Source organism: Rutidosis leptorrhynchoides, chromosome 2 (genome assembly GCF_046630445.1).
Source record: "Rutidosis leptorrhynchoides isolate AG116_Rl617_1_P2 chromosome 2, CSIRO_AGI_Rlap_v1, whole genome shotgun sequence".
In the NCBI taxonomy this organism is placed as follows: Eukaryota; Viridiplantae; Streptophyta; class Magnoliopsida; order Asterales; family Asteraceae; genus Rutidosis; species Rutidosis leptorrhynchoides.
In genome coordinates this window covers 234360953-234387495 of record NC_092334.1, presented here as the reverse complement: position 1 = coordinate 234387495, position 26543 = coordinate 234360953, and positions in this window count along the sequence as shown.

Below are 26543 nucleotides of genomic sequence, written 5' to 3'. Positions count from 1 at the left end.
GAATAATGGTGATTGACAACGAAACAAAGAATGATGATAAGGATAATTAGGATATTGATGATGTGTGTGTTATAACAAATAAAGGAGATAATAACAATAATGGGCAGACCCACAAAGACTTGCATATCGAATATGAGACAAGGGATGTGGCCAACATGCTTTATGGGTTGTTAAACCTTTAATTTGTTTAATTATTTTTCGATAAATATTGGGATACTAGGAGCCAAAAAAAAATCGATGACAAGTTGATTTGGGGTAAGGAACGTGCGTTTTTAAATTTAGATAAAGCTTTTGGTTAAGCTAAACCCTACCATCCATCCTAATTAGTTTAATCTTCAAAAAAATACTGGATTTATAAATGGTTATTTGGCCACCACATTGTTTTATTGATGGGCCGTAGGAATTTAGGTTGTTTCGATTAGGCTACCATGATTGGGTTACCAAATAAACCGAAGTCCAAAAACGTAACTCAAGTTGGACCGATGACATTAGTTAGGCCATTATGCTTCGGTTCTTGTATTAGATCGAACAAAAAGTAGCAGATGATAATGATCATGAAGATGGAAATTTAAGAATGATGGAAGTTGATGATGAGATTAAATGATTAAGAATAATGATGATGATTACGAATATAAGATGTTGATGATGAAGATATGACAGAAATCGGTACAGTGAAACGAGAAAAGGAACGAAACCCTTTAATTTTATTGCTGGACTCTTGTTTTTCATTGGACCGAGGTATGTCTAGGCCGAACGGCTCTTTGGGCTTGAGCATATATATATAGGTTTTAGAACTTGGGCCGTTACCCATTTGATCCAATCGAGGCCCAATATCAATTGATTAATGATGATGATCGAAATAATAAAAGTAACTAGGATTATGTGGATGAGATGTTTTATTAATGATGATAGTGATTAAGAAATGATATGATGAATTGATGATAAGGAGATTGATAAAAAGGTTGCATATGTTAGAGAAATGATCGTGCAAATTAAAACATATACAAGTTAACGGGTTAATGTTTTGGAGCGATGGAGTTTTACCAAGAGGTCTCGGGTTCGAGTTCCGTCCTGGGAAATTTATTATTTTTATGCTTCTAAGGTATTATTTATTATTATTATTATTATTGCTATTATTATTATTATTATTATTATTAAGATCATTTTTTTTATGTAAGTAGTATTATTATTGAAACTATATATATTTTTTAAAATTATTATTTTATTATCATTATTATCTTTACCATTATTATTAGGGGGATGATTCTCACACACTGTTTTTTGATCCTCACACACCAATTTACTTGAACTCCTCCCTAATAATAGGGTAAAAGGGTGTGTGAGGATCAAAAAACAGTGTGTGAGAATCATCCCCCTTATTATTATTAGTATTATTAATATAGTAAATAAGGATTTTCTATAAAAAAAATATATTATTTACATAAAACATAAAATATTAATTATCTATTTATTGTATGTAAATAAATATAGTAAATGTAGTTATTAATAAAACGTTTAAGTTATTAAAATAACAATTAATAATAATACCTAAATTTGTTCGATTACCATTATATGTGTTAATATACATATAAATGATACAGGTTCGTGAATCCGAGACCAACCCTATATTTGTTCAATGACGTCTTATGTATTTTTACTACAAAATACAATATGGTGAGTTTCATTTGCTCCCTTTTTAATTGCTTTTGCAATATATATTTTTGGGCTGAGAATACATGCGCTGCTTTTATAAATATTTACGAAATAGACACAAGTACTTAAAAATATATTCTACGTTGAGTTGTACCACTGGCATATTTTCCTGTAGCTTGGTAACTACTATTTACATGGGTATTGTAAACGCGAATCCTGTTGATAGATCTATCGGGCCTGACAACCCCAACCGGACTGGATGACCAGTATTCAATGGTTGCACAGTACTTCGTTTTGGTGACTACACTTGGTACGGTGTAGTGAGATTTCATAATAAAGGGAATATGCGACGTTGATTAAATGTTAAGTATGGTTACCAAGTGCTCAACCACTTAGAATATCGTTATTAAAACGTTTATGTATATGAAATCTTGTGGTCTATTGAATATTGAAATGATTGTTATGATAAACCTATGAACTCACCAACCTTTTGGTTGACACTTTTAAGCATGTTTATTCTCAGGTACGAATTAAGTCTTCCGCTGTGCATTAGCTCATTTTAAGGACATTACTTGGAGTCGATAATCGCAATGGGGCTAGATGTTGATGATTTAGTCCAGGTGGATAAGGACGGGTTGTCACAGTTGGTATCAGAGCTGGTTTAATGCCGTTTATTAGCGGGTTAATCGTAGAGGGGGTTCTCACAGTGTTACCTGTGACGAAGCATTGGCTCTTACTCCTCGCGGTCCCTATTAGGGTTAACTGTACTGCCGATAGGCGGGCCGTAAAATCAGTGTCTGAGGTACGCTCAGTGGTCACCAGGCGGTTAGCTGAGAAGGCACTGAGTGGGATGCGTCCCCACTGTTGTCACAGTTGGTATCAGAGCGTTGGTCCTAGTGAACCAGGTCTTGCATTAGTGTGTCTAACTAATAGTTGTTGGGATGCATTAGCAGGTCTGGACTTCGACCTTAGCTGCATATTATAAGTATTGTTTGTCATTCCTAATGGAAAATTTCCTGCTTATCATTCCTAAGTCTAGACACGACTTTCTGCACTTATTTGATAGATAGTGTACAGATAAATTCATATCTTAGCATATCTATTACTGTAGACTTTATTTGACACGTTTCCTTAAATCCCTTCGTAATCTATGGAATCTTCCGTACTATGTATAGGTATTCTATATAATTAGAATATCATCCGACATTCGAAATTCATTTCATACCAAAAACTCTTTATCTAACCGAGCAAAATGGAACTCACCACTAGTTCAAGCCCCTCGAATTCCGATATGGAGTCCCACTCAAGCTCCGAAAGCAGTATGACTGGAATGGACCAACCAATTCATCTGATGGGTTCATAGTCGACTTAACCAATGGAGACAAGAAGAAGGCGATTCTTTTCACCCACCAACCTGCACACTTGACGAAGAACCTGAAGCACTTACCCGTGAACCTATCCGGAACACAATTTTTTAGCCTCATCTCCATGGTAGCTCGTCACGATTATCTTCTATCTAAAATTCTAAACCTTATTTATCCTTTCGTCCGAACCGACAATCATCGCGGAATAATAGAAGAAGTCAACGAACTTCGCGCCCGAGTTGTATCTCTGGAAAATATGGTGCAAAACTAACCAGCTTCAACAACGTCACCGACACCAACAGTACCACCAACAACCCAAGTTTCAACATCACATGCCTCAACATCTCATTCTGTACCTCGAGCATAATCATCGTTCTACGTATCGTTTTATCTACTTTATCTTCATTCTACATATCGTTCTACATCGATTGTCTTCGCACGACATGGCGATTATGTAATTTCTAAAGTTTTAGAGATTATGTAATCTAGTATTAACGATAAATCAAATGAGTTTAATATCTTATTGACTCATTAAATCTATGATTACATCTGAAGAAAATATATATGTATGTATATTTTCATAAAGATTGTAATTAAAAATTCTTTCGTACAAACTATTAATGGTGAAAATATTTTAACGGGTAGGTAATACCCGAGAAATATTTAGATTCCACATTAATAAGTTACACTGTACATTCTTCGAATCTGACTCAACGTTCGGTCACTATCCTACTTGTATCCATAGATATACGTATCTGTTCACCACAGAATAACCATTATCATTCAATTTCATATTTGAATTTTGATCTATCAGAATTCAACAAGTGGCATAATGAAGAAAACATTGGACAAAATAAAATTTGTTAGAAACAAATGAATTAACTAATTGAAATTTTGTTAAGAATCCACGCTAACTGTTCCTAGCTAACTGATTACATTTTATCATTTACAATTTATTTATCGTAATTTTATTTATCGCAATTTATTTATCGCAATTTACATTCTCGCAATTTTACTTATCGTCATTTAATTTTTGTTATTTATTTTACGCACTTTAAATATCGGGACACGTATACAAGGTTTTAACATATCATATCGACGCATCTATATATATTATTTGGAATAACCATAGACACTCTATATGCAGTAATGCGGGAGTTAGCTATACAGGGTTGAGGTTGATTCTACAATAATATATATAGTTTGAGTTGTGATCGAGTCTGAGACGTATACGGGTCATGATACATATTAATTAATTCGAATATTATATATCAAACTATATATGAATTGTTGAACTGTAACTGTGGACTATCGACTGTGGACTAATAATATTGGACAATTAAAATGAATTAAAATATTGATTATAACATATGAAACTAAACAATTCTTCAAGTTTGCCACTTGATTTCATCTTAAACCTCATTTGTATCTTGACGATTACAATCTGCGTTCGAACCTTTCATGATTCTTGAAAACACCTCAATCGAGAGGATAAACCAGCCGCACTTCATCTACGGAAGAAAAGAATTATGCATATAGTTATGCACCTGAAAAACTCTTGGAACCTGAGTAAAGGTTTAACACGTATCTGCGCTAGCTCCTTTGGCGATATTACTACCAAAAATCACTTTGAAATCCCTTTCCAAAGTAGCCAATTTTGTCACAGCTCCAGCAAGTCAACTTCGACTTTTCGTTCGAAACAGCATTATTATAATCTTGATATATATGCGTACTCATTTATTGTTACCCGAGAATCTTTTATATTCTACCATATTACCATCAGCGTTTAATCCTCTAAAAACACCATTCTCCTGAAACCACCTCGGTTTGATAATCGATGACCCAGATCCATTAACTTTGAAAATGCTGACGAAGTAGCATGTTGTAGATGGTCTTAATGGCCAAGAGTTTGATGATAAAGAATGGAGTGTAGGAAACATTCAATAGAAAATTTGGTACTGGAAAATGAATTGAGCAAACCATGAAGGAGACTGTGGACAAATCACAAGGAGTAAACATGTACTTAACAAATCCAGATGATTCAGTACCTGACGAAATCTCGAGCGAATATCTTGCTCCTACTTATTCTAAATCCTTGCGGACAAATTTCTTCATCATCTTCTGATCTTAAATATTTTAGAAATTCTAAGATATCATCGTATCTTCCGTTATAAATATCTTCGATATTCCTGAGGATACTTTCACAGCTATTCTTGTCCGAAATTATTTATCCCTTCGTACTATCTATATTACATCATAAAAGAAACTGTTTTAGTTTCTATATTCTGTAACAATCGAGTTTAAATTATGGATGATTTTTTGGAGAAGTGTTGGGAATTGAAGCATGAGTTAGTATAATATAATGACGCCAGGCCAACGTGGTTATATTACAGTAAGTCATGCTAAATTTATAATGTAACGTGATGATGATTCACAGACCTTATCCTCATCATGTGCCATGTTACACAACTCTTTCATTCTATTTAATCTCTAAGTATATCATGTAAATATTTCCTTGATATTTCTGTTCTTCCGTAATTCCAACAGTTTGCTAATAAATCGTGCGATTACATTTTCTTTCCGATTAGGAGATTTTCTTTAAATTTCTTGAATTCCAAAAATCCACCATGACTACGTCAAAAGTCTAGACAAAACTTTTCACTCTTTTGTGATAGCTCCACTCATACGCTTCAAGTAATCGAATTGTTTTATCAATATTAATCAATAATGATAAAACTCTATTTATCAACTCATATTCGTCATAAAAACAATTTTATTGTTAGCCATGACGACCTCACTCAAATTTTGGGGACGAAATTTCTTTAACGGGTGGGTACTGTAACGACCCGGAAAATTTCGACTAATTTTGAACCAAACTCTCGATACGATTTAATATCTTTGACAAGATAAGAAAAATCTGTTAGGATGAGTCTCAAAAACTTTGAACTGTGTTCATGTATTCATTGACCTTCGACACGTTTCGACGATTCACGAACAACTTTTCGTAAATAGATACATATATATATTTAAAAATATAATTGTATATATTAATTTAAGATATAATTTGAAATATTATATTCTTTAATTATTAGAATAAATTTTGTAAAATAAGATAATAAAAGATATAATAAAATTTATCGAATATACATATAATGTTTAGAATTTATTTGGTAAATGATAATAACACACGTCTATTATTTCGATTGATACTATATAAGTTGCGAGCTTGTGATTGTAATAAAATAGATAATAGAATTTTATGATTAAAATAAATACATGAACTTAATTTAAAATTTGGGATTTTTCAGTGTACTTTTATTCGCCACTGATTAATAACGGATCACGAAATAATACCCGTAAATTAAAACTCAATGCAGATAGTATACAGACAACTAGATGATGGCTTTACTATTATCACTTTTGACATTTTGGTATGAAATATCTTTTGAATACGTGTTCCTTTAGTCTATCATGACATTTGATTATTATATATATGCACATAATGTATATCATTCTTACATCTCATTCACTTTCTCTGTATTTGATAAAACAAGAATCAACAACCCATTTATCCTATTTATCATTTAACAAAACCCACACCCATCACCACTTATTTCCATCATCTATTGCTAAGTATGTTTAGGAACAATCTTCACTAGGGACCATCGTTTTTGCTTCTATTTTCTTTACCCGATCAAACACCCTCTTGTTAGGTCATCTCAACTCGCTATCATCACCCTAAAACCCTCATCACCTACGAAACCCATAAACACCACCAATAAAATCGGCAACTATCAAACATCTTAGAACCACCACCGTGAGTTTTCACCCCACTCTTCTTCTTCGTGACAACTACCTCACCACCATGAAAACACCACCACTCGATCATTTTACTGCCACACCACCTTACTCTCTCTCTCTCTCTCTCTCTTCTCTCTTTGTCCGAACCCATGAACACACCACACCACTTCACATATAATTTTTCGGTTTACATTCGACCACCATAACCACCCGACCTTTGTAATCCTACTACTATACCTATCATTCTGTTTCAATCCACGTACCAAAATCTCCTTATCTTGCTGCTGCTGTTTCTGTGTTAACGCAAAATTTATGATGATCAAAATCAATGAATAATGGTGATTGACAACGAAACAAAGAATGATGATAAGGATAATTAGGATATTGATGATGTGTGTGTTATAACAAATAAAGGAGATAATAACAATAATGGGCATACCCACAAAGACTTGCATATCGAATATGAGACAAGGGGATGTGGCCAACATGCTTTATGGGTTATTAAACCTTTAATTTGTTTAATTGTTTTTCGATAAATATTGGGATATTAGGAGCCAAAAAAAAAATCGATGACAAGTTGATTTGGGGTAAGGAACGTGCATTTTTAAATTTAGATAAAGCTTTTAGTTAAGCTAAACCCCACCATCCATCCTAATTAGTTTAATCTTCAAAAAAATACGGGATTTATAAATGATTATTTGGACACCACATTGTTTTATTGATGGGCCGTAGGAATTTAGGTTGTTTTTAAATTAGGCTACCATGATTGGGTTACCAAATAAACCGAAGTCTAAAAACGTAACTCAAGTTGGACCGATGACATTAGTTAGGCCATTATGCTTCGGTTCTTGTATTAGATCGAACAAAAAGTAGCAGATGATAATGATCATGAAGATGGAAATTTAAGAATGATGGAAGTTGATGATGAGATTAAATGATTAAGAATAATGATGATGATTACGAATATAAGATGTTGATGATGAAGATATGACAGAAATCAGTACAGTGAAATGAGAAAAGGAACGAAACCCTTTAATTTTATTGCTGGACTCTTATTTATGATTGAACCGAGGTATGCCTAGGCCGAACGGCTCTTTGGGCTTGAGCATATATATATAGGTTTTATAACTTGGGCCGCTACCCATTTGATCCAATCAAGGCCCAATATCAATTGATTAATGATGATGATCGAAATAATAAAAGTAATGATAATGCTAAAAACGAACATATATTTCATAGCATTATTCCTCAAGAAAGACAAGCTTTTAGTTGCAATTGTTCTATTTAAAAGTGATATTCGTTTAAATAATAAAAGGTGAAGACAAAAGACAGATTCGAAGAATTGAAGATGCAAACGACCAAAAAGCTCAAAAGTACAAAAGACAATCAAAGAGGTTCCAATTATTGATAAGAAACGTCTCGAAATTACAAGAGTACAAGATTCAAAACGCAAAGTACAAGATATTAAATTGTACGCAAGGACATTCGAAAATCCGGAACCGGGACCAGAGTCAACTCTCAACGCTCGACGCAATGGACTAAAAATTACAAGTTAACTATGTATATAAATATAATATAATATATAATTAATTATATAAATTATATATATATTATATTTATATAATAAACCGTCGGTAAACAAAGAGCCAAAATGGAGTGAGCTGTATTTACAAACTCCGCGACTCGCGGAGTTTGAAGGCAAAAAGGGCCGCGAGTCGCGGAGCCCCAAATTCTGAAACTCCCTATAAAAGCAAACGAATTCTGATCGCAAAAACCAACATATATATCTGATAATGCTAAAAACGAACATATATTTCATAGCATTATTCCTCAAGAAAGACAAGCTTTTAGTTGCAATTGTTCTATTTACAAGTGATAATCGTTTAAATAATAAAAGGTGAAGACAAAAGACAGATTCGACGAATTGAAGACGCAAACGACCAAAAAGCTCAAAAGTACAAAAGACAATCAAAAAGGTTCCAATTATTGATAAGAAACGTCTCGAAATTACAAAAGTACAAGATTCAAAACACAAAGTACAAGATATTAAATTGTACGCGAGGACGTTCGAAAATCCGGAACCGGGACCAGAGTCAACTCTTAACGCTCGACGCAACGGACTAAAAATTACAAGTTAACTATGTATATAAATATAATATAATATATAATTAATTATATTAATTATATATATATATTATATATATATTATAAAACCGTCGGCAGAGAAACTCCAAGGGTGTGAGCTGTAAATACATTCTCCGCGACTCGCGGAGTTTGAAGAGGATTTTGCCGCGAGTCGCGGAGCCCCAAATTTCAACTCTGGCTATAAAGCAAACCGAATTCTGATCATTTTTCATATCTATTTTTCTCTCATCTCTCTATCTATACGATATATATATATATAATTTATATTTTAATTTTAATTTTAATTATAATTCTAATAATAAGGGTATGTTAGCGAATGTTGTAAGGGTGTAAGTCGAAATTCTGTCCGTGTAACGCTACGCTATTTTTAATCATTGTAAGTTATGTTCAACCTTTTTACATTAATGTCTCGTAGCTAAGTTATTATTATGCTTATTTAAAACGAAGTAATCATGATGTTGGGCTAATTACTAAAATTGGGTAATTGGGCTTTGTACCATAATTGGGGTTTGGACAAAAGAACGACACTTGTGGAAATTAGACTATGGGCTATTAATGGACTTTATATTTGTTTAACTAAATGAAAGTTTGTTAATGTTAATATAAAGATTTACAATTGGGCGTCCCTATAAATTACCATATACACTCGATCGGACACGATGGGCGGGGTATTTATATGTACGAATAATCGTTCATTTAACCGGACACGGGAATGGATTAATAGCCACTAGAATAATTAAAACAGGGGTGAAATTACATTCAAGGGTAATCGGTGTAATTGTTAACAAAGTAGTAAAACCTTGGTTTACACGCAGTCGATAACCTGGTGTATTCATTAAACAAAGTATTAAAACCTTGTTACAATTCGAATCCCCAATTAGTTGGAATATTTAACTTCGGGTATAAGAATAATTTGACGAGGACACTCGCACTTTATATTTATGACTGATGGACTGTTATGGACAAAAACCAGACGGACAGATTAAATAATCCAGGACAAAGGACAATTAACCCATGGGCATAAAACTAAAATCAACACGTCAAACATCATGATTACGGAAGTTTAAATAAGCATAATTCTTTTATTTCATATTTAATTTCCTTTATTTTATATTTAATTGCACTTCTAATTATCGCACTTTTATTTATTGTTATTTAATCGCACTTTTAATTATCGTACTTTTTAATTATCGCAATTTTATTTTATCGCACTTTTATTATTCGCAATTTCATTATCGTTATTTACTTTACGCTTTAATTTAAGTCTTGTATTTATTTTATATTTTACATTAGGTTTTAACTGCGACTAAAGTCTTAAAATCGACAAACCGGTCATTAAACGGTAAAAACCCCCCTTTATAATAATAATATTACTTATATATATGTTTGTATTTTTATAAAAGTAAACTAATATAGCGTTGAGCTTTGTTTAAAGATTTCCCTGTGGAACGAACCGGACTTACTAAAAACTACACTACTGTACGATTAGGTACAATGCCTATAAGTGTTGTAGCAAGGTTTAAGTATATCCATTCTATAAATAAATAAATATCTTGTGTAAAATTGTATCGTATTTAATAGTTTTTCCTAGTAAAATATAAACTATTTTATATACACCTCGTACGACATCAAGTATTTTTGGCGCCGCTGCCGGGGAAACTTATCTTAAAAGCCGGAAGCGCAACGCTAATATAAAAAAAAAAGATTTTTAGTTACTTTTATTAAAAATTCGTTTTTGTAAAAATACCTTTTAATTATTCCAAAATATAAAAAGAAAAACAAAAATATATGTATTTTTAAGATTTTGTTAAATATTTAAGTTTTATAAGTTTCTTTATTTTTATTTTAGTTTATAAAAATATAAGTTTTATTTTAAAATCTTTTATTTATTTAAAAACAGAAAACAGAAAATAAAAAAAAATAAATAAAGAAAAACGCGTAAAAATTCAAACCTGTCAGCTGAATTCTGGAACCCCGCGACTCGCGGGGTTTTCTTCATTAATTACCGCAACTCGCGGAGGGTATCTGACAGGCGACAGGAAGCCCTAATTCAGCATTAATTACGGTTTATTATTAATTATAATTATTATTTAAACCTAATTTTTATTATTATTATTATTAGTTGTATTTTTATTTTTACTTTTTATTTAATTTATGTATTTAGTATTAATTAGTTTAATTAAATTGTAAAATTAATAGTTTTATTAAATAAATAATATAAAAATAATATTTTTATAAAAATTGTACTTTTTACAACTTTTTGTATATTTTTATATTTTGTCCCTTTTTAATCGTTGTAGCGTAATATTTGTATTTTTAGCTCATATTTAATTTTAAACTTAGTTTTTGCTATAGTTATTTTTACTCCTAGATATTTAGGCTTTGCCGTAGAATTCCTTAAGTGCTTTTTATTTAGACTAAGATTTAGGTGCTTTAGAATTTTGCGACGCCTTTTGAAGTTTTAGTTTCTTTTTAAGTTATTTCCATTTGGGATTTAGTTTTTCCTTTAAGCTTTAATATTTTTAGACACCTTTTACTATGTATCAATTATCATTCCAATTAGTAATTTCAATTTGCGATTATAATTTTAAGTTATTTGTAGTAATAAGGTTAGGTTAGTAAAGTATTTTTAAGTTTTTATAAGTTTCTTTATTTTTCCGTCACCTTTTATTTTTTTTTCAACCATTTTTTTTCTTTTTCGACCTTTTTCGACGAACTCTTTTTCTCTCTTATTTCTCGCTATTCTAGTTTTAGGACTTAGATTTTTTTCTACTTCTTCTCTAAATTTCTTAAAATTACGAAAATTTATTTTAAGTGGTTAAATTAATAGACATAAAAATTTTCTGGTTCGTAGTAATAGTTGGATTTGTACGTGGACCGGGTTATTGGAGCCAAACAGTCCTCAATTATATTGAGACCAAACGAATCCTGCCCCTCTGCTGCATCTTTTGGCTATTCGAAACGTGGGCAAAATCAGAAAAGTCTATTAATTGGATAACTTATTATAATTTTTCTTTCCTTTTTAAAACTAATAGGATATTCAGTGAATGCACCGAGCAAGACGTTCATCACCTTTTGTACGTTCACCACCTGTAACTAGATCAAGACATTTAGCAAATATAACCGCCGTTGATTTTTCTTTAGAATCGTCATCCAGTCGACCAAGTACTTCAGTTCAAATTTCCGATAATCCATTTTTTGAACCCGACCTCACAATTGAGAATCCGGAAAATATTCAGGAACGGTTCGTAGATCCTGAACCATTAAACTTTCCTCCGGAGCCACCAATCATTCAAACAGAGATTGTTGAGGAACGAACCATTAAATCTGAATCCTCTTGTGATTCCGATTCAACAAATTCAATTATGGAGAATCTAGAACCTCTAAGTATGGAAGACCGAATGAGAGCTAAACGCACTGGCCAAGGTCACGCAATTACTCATCCAGACATTAATGCGCCAGATTATGAAATCAAAGGACAAATTCTACACATGGTGACTAATCAATGCCAATTTAGTGGTGCGCCGAAGGAAGATCCAAATGAACATCTACGTACCTTTAATAGGATCTACACACTATTTAAAATCCGAGAAGTGGAGGATGAACAGATATATCTCATGTTATTTCCCTGGACTTTAAAGGGAGAAGCCAAAGATTGGTTGGAATCGTTACCTGAAGGGGCGATCGATACATGGGACGTTTTAATTGACAAATTTCTTAAACAATTCTTTCCTGCATCTAAAGCCGTAAGACTTCAAGCAGAAATTGTTACGTTCACACAGAAACCAAATGAAACTCTATATGAGGCGTGGACAAGATATGGAAAGTTATTAAGAGGATGTCCGCAACATGGTTTAGACACCTGTCAAATAGTACAAATATTCTACCAAGGATGCGACATCACTACAAGGAAAGACATAGATATAGCAGCTGGTGGTTCTATTATGAAGAAAACCGAAACTGATGCTTACAAAATTATTGATAACACTGCTTCCCACTCACATGAGTGGCACCAAGAAAAAGATATCATTAGATCATCTAAAGCAACTAGAGCCGATTCTAGCCATGACTTAGATTCCATTTCCACAAAGATAGATGCTGTGGAGAGACGAATGGAAAAGATGACTAAGGATATTCACTCAATACGAATTAGTTGTGAGCAGTGTGGAGGACCACATTTGACAAAAGATTGTCTCAGTATTGAATTAACAATGGAACAAAGAGAGAATATTTCATACATAAACCAAAGGCCTGGAAATAATTATCAGAATAATTATCAACCGCCAAGACCGATTTACAATCAAAACCAGAATTATAACCGAAATATTTCATACAACAACCAACAAAGTCCTAGCAATCAACAAGTATCCAATAATACTTACAATCAGCAAAGACCTAATTTTCAAAACAAACCACCACAACAAACCGATGATAAAAAGCCGAATTTAGAAGATATGATGACGAAGCTAGTTGAAACTCAAACACAATTTTTCACATCTCAGAAACAAACTAATGAACAAAATGCTCAAGCATTTAGAAATCAACAAGCTTCTATTCAAAATCTGGAACAAGAAGTAAGTAACCTAGCAAGGTTAATAGGTGAAAGAAAACCGGGAAGTTTACCAAGCGATACAAATGCTAACCCCCGGAATGAAACAGCTAAAGCCATTACCACAAGAAGTGGTACAACACTTAAACCACCTGAAATACCTGTAACTTCTGATGAAACTATTCCTACTCCACAAGAACCACAACCTGATCAAGATAAGGAAAAAGAACCGGTAGTTGAAAAGGATAATGAAGATAACACAGTTAAGGATAAACCTTATGTTAAACCATACCAACCACCACTTCCTTATCCGAGTAAAATGAAGAAAGAAAAACTTGAAGCCGAGCAATCCAAATTCTTGGATATGTTTAAACAGATAAATGTAAATCTTCCTTTCATTGATGTGATTTCAGGAATGCCAAGATATGCTAAATTCTTGAAAGATCTAATCACGAATAGAAAGAAAATGGAAGAACTCTCGGCTGTCACTATGAATGCAAATTGTTCAGCAGTGCTGTTGAATAAGATACCAGAAAAATTATCTGATCCAGGAAGTTTCACAATTCCATGTTTTCTGGGTAGTCTTAGTTCAATAGAAGCATTGGCAGACTTAGGTGCTAGTATAAATCTAATGCCGTATTCACTATACGCTAAACTAGACATTGGAGAATTGAAACCAACCAGAATAAGCATACAACTAGCCGATAGATCAATAAAATATCCTAGAGGGATAATGGAGAACATGCTAGTTAAAGTTGGTACTTTAGTATTTCCAGTAGATTTTGTTGTTTTGGACATGGAAGAAGATTCTCAAGTTCCTCTCATATTAGGAAGACCATTCTTAAACACGGCTAAAGCAATGATAGACGTGTTCGGTAAGAAACTGACCCTAAGTATAGAGGATGAGAGTGTTACCTTTTCAGTTGATAGAGCAATGCAACAACCACAATATGCAGATGATACATGTTATTATATTCAAACTATAGATGCACATGCAGAATTATTAGAAGAATTTCCAGAATTACAAGGAACAGGAGAATGTTCTTTAGGAGAAGGTAATGAACCAATTGATGAAGCTGAAATGTTAGCTACACTTATAGCTAATGGATATGAACCAACAACAGAAGAAATTCAAATGCTAAAAGAAGAAGATAGATATCGATATAAATCATCGATAGAAGAACCTCCGAAATTAGAGTTAAAGCCACTTTCAAACCATTTGGAATACGCTTATTTACATGGTGAATCTGAATTACCTGTAATAATATCGTCTTCTCTTACTGAAAATGAAAAATCTCAACTCATTTCTGTGTTGAAAGCTCATAAACCAGCCATTGCATGGAAGATTCATGATATTAAAGGAATAAGTCCTTCGTATTGCACACATAAAATCCTTATGGAAGAAGGTCATAAAACGTATGTGCAACGCCAACGAAGACTAAATCCTAATATGCAAGATGTAGTTAAGAAAGAGATTATTAAACTGCTAGATGCAGGTTTAATTTATCCAATCTCTAATAGTCCATGGGTAAGCCCAGTTCAATGCGTGCCTAAGAAGGGTGGCATGACTGTCATTACAAATGAGAAAAATGAGCTTATTCCTACTAGGACTGTAACAGGATGGCGTGTATGTATTGATTATAGAAAATTAAATGACGCCACCAGAAAAGATCACTTTCCCTTACCTTTCATAGATCAAATGTTGGAAAGATTAGCCGGAAATAGTTACTATTGTTTTCTAGATGGATTTTCCGGATATTTTCAAATTCCAATAGCACCCGAGGACCAAGAGAAAACCACATTCACGTGCCCTTATGGTACTTTTTCTTACAAACGCATGCCATTTGGACTTTGCAACGCCCCTGCAACCTTTCAAAGGTGCATGATGGCGATTTTTCAACACATGATAGAAGAATGCATGGAAGTTTTCATGGATGACTTTTCAGTCTTCGGTGATACATTTAAATCATGTCTAGTTAATCTGGAACGAATGCTAATTAGATGCGAAAAATCAAATCTAGTACTTAATTGGGAGAAATGCCATTTCATGGTTAAAGAAGGCATCGTTCTTGGACATAAAATTTCAAAAGAAGGAATTGAAGTGGATAGAGCTAAAGTAGATGTAATTGCTAAACTTCCACATCCCACCAATGTTAGAGGAGTTAGGAGTTTTCTAGGGCATGCCGGTTTTTACCGACGTTTCATAAAAGATTTTTCTAAAATTGCCACTCCTATGAATAAACTCCTAGAAAAGGATGCGCCATTCATCTTTTCAGATGAATGTATCAAATCTTTTAATATTCTTAAAGAAAAACTCACTAATGCACCGATCATGATAACACCAAATTGGAATCTACCATTTGAACTAATGTGCGATGCAAGTGATTTTGCAATGGGAGCCGTTTTAGGACAAAGGATTGAAAAACGATTTCAACCTATATATTATGCTAGTAAGACATTACAAGGAGCACAAATGAACTATACAACTACTGAAAAAGAACTCCTTGCTATTGTCTTTGCTTTTGACAAATTTCGATCATATCTCGTTCTAGCAAAAACGGTGGTCTATACCGACCATTCTGCTCTTAGATACCTATTTTCAAAATAAGATGCTAAACCAAGATTAATCCGTTGGATCTTACTCTTACAAGAGTTTGATATTGAAATCCGAGATAAAAGAGGAGCAGAAAATCTCGCCGCTGATCATCTTTCTCGTCTTGAAAATCCCGAATTAGAAGTTCTAAATGAATCGGCCATACAAGACAACTTTCCTGATGAATATCTATTGAAGATAGATTATAAAGAAATCCCATGGTTTGCAGACTATGCAAACTACTTAGTTTGTGGATTCCTTGAAAAAGGATTATCGTACCAAAGACGAAAGAAATTCTTCAGTGATATAAAACACTATTTCTGGGAAGATCCACATCTGTTTAAAAGTTGTCCCGATGGAATAATACGCCGATGTGTATTTGGAGATGAAGCTAGTAAAATTTTAAACCATTGTCACACAGGACCAACAGGAGGGCATTATGGGCCTCAACTAACAGCAAGAAAAGTTTATGAAGCTGGATTCTATTGGCCTACAATTTACAAAGACGCACACCTTCTTTGCAAATCCTGTGATGCATGTCAAAGGGCCGGAAAAATAAGTCAACGTGATGAAATGCCACAAAATGTCATCCAAGTATGTGAAGTATTTGACATTTAGGGTATTGACTTTATGGGTCCATTTCCAAAATCTCATAATAATCTATATATACTCGTAGCCATTGATTATGTATCTAAATGGGCGGAAGCACAAGCTCTCCCAACTAACGATGCACGAGTTGTAGTCAACTTTTTAAAACGTCTTTTTACAAGGTTTGGAACACCGAAAGCTTTAATAAGTGATCGGGGTACTCATTTCTGTAATAATCAACTTGAGAAAGTTCTTAAAAGATATGGAGTAACTCATAAAATCTCCACCGCATATCATCCACAAACAAGTGGACAAGTTGAAAATACCAACCGAGCTTTAAAATGTATTCTAGAGAAAACCGTAGGATCAAATCCGAAGGAATGGTCCATTAAATTGGAGGATGCACTCTGGGCTTTTAGAACAGCCTACAAAACTCCAATTGGAACCACACCTTTTAGACTTGTTTATGGAAAAGCATGTCATCTTCCAGTAGAAATTGAACACAAAGCATTTTGGGCTTTGAAGACATGTAATCTTGATTTACATGAAGCCGGACGTCTACGATTAAGTCAACTAAATGAATTAGAAGAATTAAGACATGAAGCATACGAAAATTCGTTAATCTATAAAGAAAGAACGAAGAAATGGCATGATAAAAGAATCAGAAGTTCAAAAGAATTTAAAGAAGGAGACAGAGTTCTTCTTTTCAATTCACGATTCAAGCTATTTCCTGGAAAATTGAAATCAAGATGGTCTGGACCATTCATAGTCAAAAGAGTTTTCCCATACGGAACGATAGAATTAATAAATTCAAATGGGATGGAATTTAAAGTTAATGGTCACAGAGTTAAACATTACATACATGGTCCGATGGAAGTCGACAACGAAGTTAATCACAATTTCGACACCACAGCTAACTAAGTGTGGGGAGAATCAAGTCTTTAAAGGATAATATGTATTTCTGTTAGAGTTAGATTGTCTGTTTTCGTGTAGTTCTCGAAAATGGAACCCGAATGGTCTTTCCCTAGCAGACCCTAAAGAACTAGTCTTCTCCCCCCATTCTGAATTTTTATTTTTTTTAGGTTTTTACGAAATGAAGACTGCCTGTGAACTAAACCATGGTCTAATGCTACACGCTTTGATCACTAAAAGAAATAATGACATACTACCGAGCGAATTAGTATCAGTAATCAGAGAAAGAATGGACGGAGTTAGAAAAGAATCCAGATGCGAAGATAATAAGTTACAATTTGGTAAAGGAAAATCAAAATCCGCAGCGAAAAGAAGAGCACGACACCTAGAACGATGTCACAAATGCGGAAAATGGTCACATGGAGGTAAATGTTCAAATAATCAAACCTATTCAAATACCAAATTTGTTACTTTATGCAGAGACGGACCGTTCATATGTTCAGAAGAAAAGACACTGAATGCTCGAGGTTACACCTATGTAGCCATGGAAAACCAATTAAACCGACTATCTTATGAATGGAATAGATCATATAACTAAGAAATCTATTCCACAGGTATGTCTGTACAGTTTTTATTTTTATTTTTATTTTTAACCTTTTGATAATAAACGCTAATTTGTTCGCTAAAAAGTATTAAATTGGTATTAAATAAAATTAGGTTTGGCGACCGAAATTATTGATATCATTCAAAAATTTATTACATCACTGCGAAATTTAACGTTTATTCTTAAGGTATAAATATCTTTAAACAATCAACCCAAAATATTTCAAAAATTCGTCATGAGTTAAATTAGGTCTTAGAACCGAAATTACTTTACCGAAAAGAGGGGCGCATATTTTTGATAATATTTGATTGATTAAAGTGGGATAAAAAAACAAAAAGATTTTTATTTTTATTTTTACCATATTTTAAAAAATTAATATTTAAATCTTAAATTAATATTGTAAACTTTGTTAAAACAATATATTTAAAATATTTGAAAAATTAATATAAGTTTGGTGTGAATTTATAATATGAATTTTTAAAAATTAAGTTTGGTGTGAATTTATAATGTGAATTTTTAAATTAAGTTTGGTGTGAACTTTTAATTTTTAAAATATGAATTTTTAATTTTATGCATTTCAAATTTTGAGTATGGTGTGAATTTTTAATATTAATTTTGAATTTCATATTTAAGTTGTGTGAATTTAAAAACAAAAATTTACTTTATCTCATTAAGTTAAGAATATGATTTTTAAAATTCGTCGTAAGTTGAAGACTAGGTCTTTGAACCGAAATTGCTTTACCCAAGGAAGGGACGAGAACTTTTATTATCATTATTTTTAATCTTATTAATTTAAAGTATGCCAAAAACATTAAAAAAAAAAAAAACCCAAAAATCTTAGCTTTTAAAACAATCGCTACAAAAAGACAAATTTTAAAATTTTGTCGAAGGACGGACTAGGACATCGATCCGAAACGACCTCATCCTAAATAACAAGGGAAACAAAATTTTAAAATTAATTACTTAATTGTTTTAATAAGTTAATGATTATAAAAAAAAAAAAAAAAAAAAAAACTCCGCGACTCGCGGAGTTTGGAGCTTAAATCTCCGCGAGTCGCGGAGAGACTAAAAACCGGAAAAAAATATAGCTGCAGAACAGATCAGTCCCCAACCCAAAACAACAAAAATACAGCTCGAAAATAAACCCGAAAAACCCGAAAAACACCCCCAAAAATCCCAATTTTTAACCGTTAATCACCAAATTTTTTGCTAAAATCATGTTGAGAAGGATGCTATCTAAGAATTACTCAAGAAAAACGGTAAATTTCTACACCTAAACACCATTTAATCCGAAATTTGGTGTTCTTGAGCTATTTTTTCCCCAATTTGATTTTGATGCTTTTTAGTGTAATTAGGCTTAAATTGTTTATGTATTATGCTTGTATAACCTAGATTGATGCTGTTTAACATGATTAGAAGCCTTAAACTTCAAATTTTGAGTAATCTAGGGTTTGTGTTCTTGAGCAAATTTGGGACTTTTTGATATAAACAGGTTATGGCCGATTTTTGTCATGAATTGTTGCTAAATTAAGTAGTGTAACATGTTTAGGTAGTTAAATGATCCAAACTTTGAGCCTAAACATGATTTTGAGAATTGAAGTGGACTTTTTCAAGTCTAAAATTCATGAACTTGATTTTTGAAAGATAATGCCATTTGAGACTTGTTTAATTGCTAGTAATGATTATTTTGACATGTTATTTGAGTTGAATGTTTATGAACTTGGCGAACATTTTCGTATATGCTTATTTGAAAAAGTGTAGATTTGATGAAAATATGAAAATGATCTAAAGTTTGATATAAATTGATAATGTCATTGTAATTATTTTGATTGATGATTTTGCTGACACTAATGCATATTTGGATGCACAAAATTTGTGTTTGATGTGTTTTGCAGAATGAAAGGGGTGAATCTTCATCCCAAGCCCGCAATGCTCCTGCTGAGAATTTGGAACAACAGGAGGTGGATAACTACTACAAGCAGGATGTACCTCATCCAGTCATGACCTTTTCCGATATGCACTTGGAAGAGTTGCACCCGAACCTGAGATTTGACAGACTTTGGATAGATTATCCAAAATATCAACGGGGTTTGCATACTCTTCACTCTAAGGTTGTTGAGGTACCGAGGGTCATAGAATGGGGACCCTTAGAAGCTGTAGAATTGGCCGGGCCAATTAGGGAATTACTTGTACAGAGGTATGGTAATTCTTCTTTTAATGACTGGATATGTTTATTCACCATACGTAGACCTGTATATAAAGTATGGTGTGAAGAATTGTTATGTAGTATAGAGTTGAATGATCGGGTAGCTAGTTTAACCGATCGTTCTTTTATTAGATTTTTGTTAGGCGGTTCGATGCGCCACATGTCTTTACTGGACATGGCTCAGGCTTTACGTATATATACGCCTGAGGAGTTAGCGTCTGCCGATTGTAGAGGATTGATACTAAACGGTAGAAAGATAGATGAGAATTTTGATACACACGGTGTGTGGAGTCAAATGACAAGCCATCACCGTTTCAAAGGGGGAAATTACTCTTATTTGGATATAGATAGAGCCGAATTAAGAGTGATACATAGGTTTTTAGCTAATTCGATTACACAAAGGGGTAAGAACAAAGAAAAAGTAAATGAACAGGATTTGTTTTACCATATGTGTATTCGAGACCCACAAAGCGCTGTAAGTATACCATATTGTGTGGGTTATTATTTATCAGCTATGGTTCGAGGGATGCGACCACATAGCATAATAGGAGGTGGTATTTTTATTACTTTGATTGGTGAATATCTCGGTGTGGATATAAGTCGGGGGGGATTATTACTAGAAGAGCCAGAACCCCGCGATACTATAGGTTTAAATGTATACCATGGTGCGAAAGTTTTGAAGAGGCGAAATAACGCCGCAGTACGATACCATGGTAGACATCCACAGGTGGAGAGAAACCAGCAGCAAGGTAATGTAGGAGGGGGGAATGAGATGCAAGAAATGCATAGGTTTATAGCTTCTCAGGAATACGAAAATGCTAGACAGAGAGCATTTGAAGATTTGCAAGTTCATCAGAACCAAATCATAGCTCATTGCCAACATATAGGTAGAAACTATATTCCTACACCGAAACCCATCTTCCCTCCTTGGTCGATAGAGATGCAGCCACCATATCCTACGTATGACCCTGCCGAAGCATTCTATAGCACTTATGGTTATGCCTGGAACCCCTATTGGTACCAATATCATCCTTAGTTTACTTATTATTTTTTTATTATTTTGTAATTTGTAATTATTGATACGTTTAATACTTTTGTTAATATTGTAATCATTTTTATAATTATCTAACTTTTATTCTTAGACTTTAATAATTTTTGAATGTGGGGTAATATACCAAACTTCAAAAATATGTATATATGTTTGCAGTTTATCTTATGTACACAACAGGGTAAAACAACGCATTTTCAAAGACTGGCATTAAGTTCAGCAAAAGCAACTAATTTTGACGACAAGATGCAAAATATATGTGAAATAACAACAAGACGGAATGAACAAATGATGTGCACCATTTATCATTCAGCAAACAAACGCCAATATATTTGGAAACTTTGGTAAAAATTTAATCATTTTCACACAAATCACCCTCAATAATTTAAATTGTTACTGATTTCTTGCAAATGAGGGCATTGCAAGATCTTAAGTGTGGGAAGGGGTTAAATTCTTTCGGATTTTAAAATTTTTTACTTTATACACTTGGTTACCATTAAAAATACTAGTAAAGCAGTAGTTGTATTAGAATCTAGTGCTCTCTGATAAAAAAGAACAGCCCTAGTCTTATATACTGACTACCCAATTCTAGTAAAATTTTTCAATTAAATGAATTCAAATCATGTTTATACATATTTATGAACGATAAAACTAGGTTTTAACACCGAAATTATTGTTACCTCGGAAAGGACATAAATTAAGAAACAAACTAAAATGTTAAAATTCATTTAAAATGGAATAGAGGACGATAAAAAGAAAAATAAAAAGCCAAGTGTGGGAAAATTTACCAAGTTATTTTAAACATATGTCACATATATCTGTAACAAATAACTGAAAATACTTTTGCTTTGGACTAAACTAAACTGTTTTACCCGATGAAAGAAAAGAAGAGATGGATCTACATGATGAATCAATTCCATCATTAAAAGGAAGTAAAGTCTTCCGAAAAAGAAACGCGCTTCTTGATTTAGGTCATGAAGTTGTCGTCCAGACCAGCTGTAGGTTGACGAAAAATCTAGAAAAGTCATCACTAAAATCAGCAGGAAATCCACGGACCTCAGCATTAAACAGGGTCGCCAAGTGGTCAGATTTATCCTAACCATGAGAAGGATTTATCTCGTACAATGGGGGGGGCACCATGCAAATTAGCTGGATAAGACTAATGAATCAGATCCCCAGAAAGGATAATCTCCTTAAAGATTAAAAATCAGCTTTTAAGACTGATATTATTCAATCCTAGAGATTGACCTTAAAGATTGAGAATTACAAACTCATGGAATTCGATGATATCTAAACTCGAGCTTAAACGAGAAAATATTTTGATCAAAATTATAAACCGATTTGTTTTCTGAAAACCCTATTTTCAATGCGTTCATTACCATTGAACGTAAAATCCTAGGAATTCACCTGGAATTCATTAGGTCACCTGAACCAAATCGGGTGTCAACCGTAAGAACGGTGGTTGCATAGTGGTCAAAGACAGGACCTTGTGCCAGATCGAAAAAATTATAAGGGTGAGCTTTACTACTGCTCCTACCAAGGATAGTAATTGCGTCCGACATGTTATAGACCATAATCAAAAGCATGTCACGGGACATTGCCTTAACAGTTGCTTGTTCAACGCTTTCCTTTACAACCGGACGGTAGTTTACCTAAAGGTAATATACGGAACAAGTAAACTGGACGTGTTGCTTTCCTAATACAAGGTTAGCAAGTGGGTGACACAAAACAGCAAGTTTTGAGCTAAAATTTTCAAATCTGAAACCCACCAAACCCACAAAAATATTTTGCAAACACCGGTAAAGGGTTATCCCGGAAAACTTATCTAGGGTAAAAACTAGATTTAATTTTCAAAAGATCAAATGTTTTCATAAAGATCCAATTTCCTTAATGGATCTAAATTTTTATAGTCATGTGGGACTGTAAACCATATCGTTACTACCATTGTTTATACCGCCGTATAGAAATCACTGATGTACAAAGTGTGAAGAATAAAGAAGTGATTCTAGTATTTCAAGACAATATTGCTTGAGGACAAGCAACGCTCAAGTGTGGGAATATTTGATAATGCTAAAAACGAACATATATTTCATAGCATTATTCCTCAAGAAAGACAAGCTTTTAGTTGCAATTGTTCTATTTACAAGTGATAATCGTTTAAATAATAAAAGGTGAAGACAAAAGACAGATTCGACGAATTGAAGACGCAAACGACCAAAAAGCTCAAAAGTACAAAAGAAAATAAAAAGGTTCCAATTATTGATAAGAAACGTCTCGAAATTACAAAAGTACAAGATTCAAAACACAAAGTACAAGATATTAAATTGTACGCGAGGACGTTCGAAAATCCGGAACCGGGACCAGAGTCAACTCTTAACGCTCGACGCAACGGACTAAAAATTACAAGTTAACTATGTATATAAATATAATATAATATATAATTAATTATATTAATTATATATATATATATTATATATATATTATAAAACCGTCGGCAGAGAAACTCCAAGGGTGTGAGCTGTAAATACATTCTCCGTGACTCGCGGAGTTTGAAGAGGATTTTGCCGCGAGTCGCGGAGCCCCAAATTTCAACTCTGGCTATAAAGCAAACCGAATTCTGATCATTTTTCATATCTATTTTTCTCTCATCTCTCTATCTATACGATATATATATATATAATTTATATTTTAATTTTAATTTTAATTATAATTCTAATAATAAGGGTATGTTAGCGAATGTTGTAAGGGTGTAAGTCGAAATTCTGTCCGTGTAACGCTACGCTATTTTTAATCATTGTAAGTTATGTTCAACCTTTTTACATTAATGTCTCGTAGCTAAGTTATTATTATGCTTATTTAAAACGAAGTAATCATGATGTTGGGCTAATTACTAAAATTGGGTAATTGGGCTTTGTACCATAATTGGGGTTTGGACAAAAGAACGACACTTGTGGAAATTAGACTATGGGCTATTAATGGACTTTATATTTGTTTAACTAAATGAAAGTTTGTTAATGTTAATATAAAGATTTACAATTGGGCGTCCCTATAAATTACCATATACACTCGATCGGACACGATGGGCGGGGTATTTATATGTACGAATAATCGTTCATTTAACCGGACACGGGAATGGATTAATAGCCACTAGAATAATTAAAACAGGGGTGAAATTACATTCAAGGGTAATTGGTGTAATTGTTAACAAAGTAGTAAAACCTTGGTTTACACGCAGTCGATAACCTGGTGTATTCATTAAACAAAGTATTAAAACCTTGTTACAATTCGAATCCCCAATTAGTTGGAATATTTAACTTCGGGTATAAGAATAATTTGACGAGGACACTCGCACTTTATATTTATGACTGATGGACTGTTATGGACAAAAACCAGACGGACAGATTAAATAATCAACACGTGGGCATAAAACTAAAATCAACACGTCAAACATTATGATTACGGAAGTTTAAATAAGCATAATTCTTTTATTTCATATTTAATTTCCTTTATTTTATATTTAATTGCACTTCTAATTATCGCACTTTTATTTATTGTTATTTAATCGCACTTTTAATTATCGTACTTTTTAATTATCGCAATTTTATTTTATCGCACTTTTATTATTCGCAATTTCATTATCGTTATTTACTTTACGCTTTAATTTAAGTCTTGTATTTATTTTATATTTTACATTAGGTTTTAACTGCGACTAAAGTCTTAAAATTGACAAACCGGTCATTAAACGGTAAAAACCCCCCTTTATAATAATAATATTACTTATATATATGTTTGTATTTTTATAAAAGTAAACTAATATAGCGTTGAGCTTTGTTTAAAGATTTCCCTGTGGAACGAACCGGACTTACTAAAAACTACACTACTGTACGATTAGGTACACTGCCTATAAGTGTTGTAGCAAGGTTTAAGTATATCCATTCTATAAATAAATAAATATCTTGTGTAAAATTGTATCGTATTTAATAGTTTTTCCTAGTAAAATATAAACTATTTTATATACACCTCGTACGACATCAATATCCATCCTCTATATATCTATACGTAAATATTTATATTTATATTTTAATTTTAATTTTAATTTTAATTTTAATCCTAATAATAAGGGTATGTTAGCGAATGTTGTAAGGGTGTAAGTCGAAATTCTGTCCGTGTAACGCTACGCTATTTTTAATCATTGTAAGTTATGTTCAACCTTTTTAATTTAATGTCTCGTAGCTAAGTTATTATTACGCTTATTTAATCCAAAGTAATCATGATGTTGGGCTAATTACTAAAATTGGGTAATTGGGCTTTGTACCATAATTGAGGTTTGGACAAAAGAACGACACTTGTGGAAATTAAACTATGGGCTATTAATGGGCTTTATATATGTTTAACTAAATGATAGTTTGTTAATGTTAATATAAAGATTTACAATTGGGCGTCCCTATAAATTACCATATACACTCGATCGGACACGATGGGCGGGGTATTTATATGTACGAATAATCGTTCATTTAACCGGACACGGGAATGGATTAATAGCCACTAGAATAATTAAAACAGGGGTGAAATTATGTACAAGGACACTTGGTATAATTGATAACAAAATATTAAAACCTGGGGTTACACTCAGTCGACATCCTGGTGTAATTATTAAACAAAGTATTAAAATCTTGTTACAGTTTAAGTCCCCAATTAGTTGGAATATTTAACTTCGGGTATAAGGATAATTTGACGAGGACACTCGCACTTTATATTTATGACTGATCGACTGTTATGGACAAAAACCAGACGGACATATTAAATAATCCAGGACAAAGGACAATTAACCCATGGGAATAAACTAAAAATCAACACGTCAAACATCATGATTATGGAAGTTTAAATAAGCATAATTTTTTTATTTCATATTTAATTTCCTTTATTTCATATTTAATTGCACTTCTAATTATCGCATTTTTATTGTTATTGTATTTAATTGCACTTTTAATTATCGTACTTTTTAATTATCGCAAGTTTATTTTATCGCACTTTTATTATTCGCAATTTCATTATCGTTATTTACGTTACGCTTTAATTT